This window comes from Hibiscus syriacus, unplaced genomic scaffold, assembly GCF_006381635.1.
Source record: "Hibiscus syriacus cultivar Baekdansim isolate YM2019G1 unplaced genomic scaffold, ASM638163v2 tig00113725_pilon, whole genome shotgun sequence".
Classification (NCBI taxonomy): Eukaryota; Viridiplantae; Streptophyta; class Magnoliopsida; order Malvales; family Malvaceae; genus Hibiscus; species Hibiscus syriacus.
Genome location: NW_024063471.1, coordinates 333,045 through 338,466, shown reverse-complemented (window position 1 = coordinate 338,466; position 5,422 = coordinate 333,045). Strand labels below are relative to the sequence as shown.

Here is a 5,422-nt window from a genome sequence, read left to right as displayed (position 1 = left end):
CCTTCAGGTCAGCCATAGTCCAACCTAAAGTTTTTTTATGTTGGGATAACTCATTTATCAAGCTACGTTCGTGTTCAGGCTTAATACTAGAAGAGATAATCACATGAAAGGTCTCTTTGCAATCTAATTAATCATATTTAAGGTGAGATGTCAAAGGCTTTAATTCTAAAGTGGGTGCATGCTCAAGTGAGGGTTTTGGATGAGTAAACTCAACAAAACCTAAATGTTCAAATTACATACTTGGTCTAACTGTGAGTATGCCAGACTGTTGCACCTCTATTGGGGACTCCTCAAGCTCCTCGATGCCATCTTCATTGAGCTTCAAATAGTTCTCAATCTTCAAGAAATTATTGCAGTGAAATTCTACAACTTCTTTTTACACCATAGAGTCTATGTCTAGAATACATTGACAATCCTCGTTATCATCCCCATATTTAAGAGTGTTGAATACATTGGTGGTCATACTTTGATTAGCCACTTGCATGATAAATTCACCCTTCTCGCAGTTGATTAAAATTCGACCAGTGGCTAGAAATAGTCACCCCAAAATGATGGGCTCATTATCATCAACTTCACAATAAATGATGAGGAAATCAGTTGAGAAACTTTGCATATGTAGGCATTTGACCAATAAAATCTAGAAATGGGACATTGATATATAGTTGGTCAAGGACATCTATAAATTTCTTGAATTGAAGGTCTTGGGAGTATGGATACTGGTCTAAGAGTATTCATACTACACTTTCTTCTCAGCCTGTAATAATTGTATAGTATCGATACCCAATGGCGAGTACCGATACTAAGGAGGCTTAGTATTGGTATCATCATACATTATTGGGAAAGAAACCCAAGGAATATAGAAATAATATTAAGGGACCCAATGACACTAAAAATCCATCAAATAAAACTACAAATGAGAACCTTGTTAATATGCAATTACAACTAAAAACAATATAAGCTAGGACGACATAAAACTAGCCTTGGTTGATGCTCGAAAAACGGTCAGGACACCCGAGTAACTTTATCGGATGATGATAGTTTCGAGGTATAGAATATATGGATATACATAAGCAAGTGCGCAAGGCTAGTGATATATCTCACCCTTGGTAGACTAGAGGGATGTGAGTCTCGAGATGTGTAACCCTCCGATCACACCTTGATAACTACCCTAGTGTAGAGTGCAATATACGAGTATACTCACTTTTTTATTTGCATTTGTTAGCATGAGCATTTATTGAACACTTTTAGTATGGTTTAGTTGTTAATATATCACTAGCCTAGTGAGCTCGACATTCGGAATTTGTTTCGTGCGCAGGTCTTTAGAAGGAACATTCGAGGAGCCTATCGCGCATCAGATGTTCCAGACAGTCCAAGCAACAGAGTATGTCTTGGGGGCATGTATTATTCATAAACCTTCTTACACTTGTGTTGTAACTTTATTTTCAAATAATCGACTTTATTATTTTGATGTATTTATTTTGGGAGCTCCCCAATGTGAACTAAACTATTTATATTTGATTTGCATTTTACTTAATGGTATTTGCATGGTGTTTTACAAAAGTTTTAAAGAAATTTTTGGGTTAGTCACTCCGGTAGTTCCATGTGACATTCTAATCGGTCGACCTCAAATCATATCGAATTTATTTATGTAGGAATCCAAAACGACGTCATTTTGATATAGGTTGTCATGTCATAACGTCATTAATTATTTCAAGGTGGAGCGACAAAAAAAACCTAAATGTATAAAATTCAGTGACCAAATTAAAAAAATTAAAATTTCAGTGAATAAAATAAGAGATAGTAAGATTCAATGAGGAACAATTTAATTTACCCTAAAAAGAAATGTCTAATCTATAATGTTTCTTTTATTTAAGTGTTGAATTATTTTTGGTCAACACAATTACCTAATGTTACAAATTTTATCATTTTAAGTATCTCGATCATAATTAGGGGTGTGCAAATTCGGATATCAGTTCCAATCATATCCAAAATTTTGGATATCGAAATTCTAATATTTGAAAATAGTAGTAATCTATATCAAATCCAAAAATTTGGAAATCCCGACTTTCGGATATCTGAATTTTTGGATTGAATATCTAAATACTTGAATCCTAATATAAAATTTAATTTGACAAAAATAATTTTATATTTTGCGATTTAATGTAACTTATTCGATACATCTATTATATTATATATATATATATATTTAATTACTCACATACAATAAATAATTAAATATCCTAATATTTATTTGGTTAGATCTTTTATGAGATAGTGAGTTACTCATTTATTGGACTAAAGAATATCTAAAATCTAAAAGCTCAATTTTTTTTCTTCAGATTTTTGGATAATCAAAAATTAGAATTTATTTGATCCGTATATGATCCGATTATTTGAATTTTTTTGGGATATCCAATCTGAATTATCCATAAATAAAAAAGAATTAAGTATCTGAATTTTCTGATCCGACTTTTTTCAATTCCTATACGCAAGCCAGCCACCACCGTTGCCGTTAATTAAACTTCCACCCCATCGAATCTCCACCAACAACACAATCACCCAACGATACAATCACCCAACGATACAATCACCGTCACTAACTTTGAAATGATTCTGACCTTCGTCATCTAATGTTACTATTAGGTAGAGTGAGAGGGAGAAAGGATGGAGGGAGGGGGACAAGATTTAAAAAAAAAATTAGCCATAATAAATTGTTTTTATGTTTTTAAAAATAAAAGCTTTAAAATTAGCATAAAAAATATGTGTCATTTCACAGAATTTTTTAACGGTTGTTATAGTTGGAGGACTTAAAATGGTAACATTTGTAATGTTAGGCACTTGGATTGACAGAGAAATAGTTTAGGCGCCTAAATAAAAAAAATGTATATAATTTAGGTACTTATTGTTATATTAAGCCAAAAACTTTGAGTATTTCAACTTGATAATTTTTTTAAGTTAGTTCTTAATTTTTTTTATATCAAATTTTGTTGTTGGGATCAAATGAATTATGACGATAGTAAGTGGTTCATCTTTTTTTTTTTGAGCAAAAAGTCACAACCGACAATAAATTGGTCTTTGGTTAGTGTCACAATGTTTTATCTCCATAAAAAAGGTAGAAAAGAGATGAATAAGGGTGAGAGTTTTATTTAGGTTGCATCCCTTCTTTAGGTCTTGATCGATAAATTTTATAGTGAGTTTTAGAGTTGGTGTCAGACATATGATCATTATGACTACTTGTAGGTTAGTAGGCTATGTGAATACGATCAACTAACAATATATTTAGTTTTGATTGGTCACATAGGTCTGTCAAAAATCATATCAACAGGTTGCTATTTTCCGAGAGATAATAAGTATTCAAGATCCTTATTTCAGAAGTATTCTCTCTATGTTTTTCAAAATTCTCATAGTGTTAGAGATTCGAAGATACTTCTAAATCTTTTAAAAAGTATGGAATGCAAAAATAATATGGAGAATCATTGGCGAGTATACAATCTTAAAAATAATATGAGACAAAAAAATAATATGGAGGATCCTTGGCGAGTAGACAATCTTAAACTTAGATTTTTAATTTATTTTTAATTTTTTGACGATGTATTACACTGAATTGTGCCACGCAATGTAATCTTAAAGTCTAAAGGAAAATATTGTTAAGTTAATGGTTAATATGGTTCAAAATAAAATTTAGGAACTAAATTAAGAGAAACAAACTAAGTGTAGAGACTAAAAGTTGTTTCATTCCATTTCCGAATGTGATAAAATAATGAAGAGAGCTAGCAGCTAGTTGCTGGAATCAAAGAACACATGTCAACTAACTTGTAGTGTAAAAGATCGAATCTCTCGTAATTGGCTACACGATATGGTGATGATGATGATGATGATGATGCAACACCATGGTCGTGTGATGTGCGGCCCTAAAAGCTTCCAAATGCAAACTCTCCTTGACGAGACAGCTCCTCCAACACCTTCTCAACTTCCTGCATACAACAATATCCAATCCCATATTGTCCTTCACCAAAACCACCTTCCCTTAATTCTACACTCTTGCTCATCATGCAATCGCACCTCTTTCTCACTAATTGTACTTCATCTTTGAACAATCCACCGTTTCCCATCTCAACCTCAATCACGATCTTCCCTCCTTCCTTCCTTGGCCGCCATCCCCCGATCAGTTTCTTAGCGTATCGCTTGGTTTTCCGGATTAATTTGCAAGGAAGTTTGAGGAAGACGAAGATGATGATCTGGAGAATCAAGCATTGGCTACAGCAACATATGACTACACAGTCCGCGATGAGCACGTTGCAATCTTCCATTGTTGACTCGATACGATTGTCGGAGGTGGAAGGAGGCAATACGGGGAAGGAGATAAAATGGTTGTACTTGCACAAGTCATGTTGTTGTTGTTAAGGAATCAGTCCCTTGTCCTGTTGTTAGGTTATTAGCAAAGGCAAAGCAAACGCAGAGATTTTAGATTTTTGCATATGCGGCAAGAGGGGAAGCTATTGGCATTGCCCATTTATTTGCCCAACATATACATTCCACGCCAAGACAACTATATATTTAATTGCATCATACGCCAACACAACAAATCGGGGGATCGGCACAGGACCTCAACCCGATAGGTTCCGACACGATTCGATCGAGCCAAGCTTTTTTTTTTTTAAATTATGTTTAGATCAGGTTTTGATTTAGAGTGAAAAATACTCAATCCTACCCGACCCGAACAATATAATTTTATCTTATACATCTAGGACTAATTACAATAATACCCCTCTATATATTATTTTTTTCAATTAAATATATATTATTATTGAATAAAAATATTTTCAATAAATATATTATTTCGAGTTTAGTCGGGTTTGAATTTTATATAAAAAAATCAAGTTGATTTTAGATCAAGTGGATGAGGTATCTTTTTCGGGTCGGGTCAAGTTGGGTGGAGAATGTATAATTTTTAGGTTGGGTCAAGTTGATCAAAAACCCACCCAAACTCGACCCGTGTCTATCCCTAAACAAATCCATAATATAGATGACTTAAATTTATTTTTTTTAATTTAAAAAGTAAAAATATGCAAATATGAAAAAAATATTGACAAATCAAATAATTTACTCCCAAAAAATTTAAACACCTAAATAAGACAAGAGACCTAATTAAAGCTCTAATTTTTTAAGAAAAATCAAAGAACATAATACAATATATTATAAATTTATAAATTTTCGAATCAATAATCCAGCCTTTAAACATATCTATTTTGAAGAACTTACACTACATCTTTTTATTTTATTTTGGCAAAAAAGTATCTAAAGCACTTGTACTTTTCCAAAAAAATTAATATGACCTTCAAATTACTTTTACACTTAATGTGATCCTCAAACTTAGAGAAAAGAATCTAATGTGGCCCTTTGACTAATGGTTTTCATTATT

General features: G+C 32.6%; 1 pseudogene; it reads right to left on the bottom strand.

Moving 5' to 3' along the window:
• Positions 1–3,770: 3,770 nt before the first annotated feature.
• On the bottom strand, positions 3,771–4,310 carry LOC120187378 (annotated as a pseudogene).
• Positions 4,311–5,422: the final 1,112 nt, after the last annotated feature.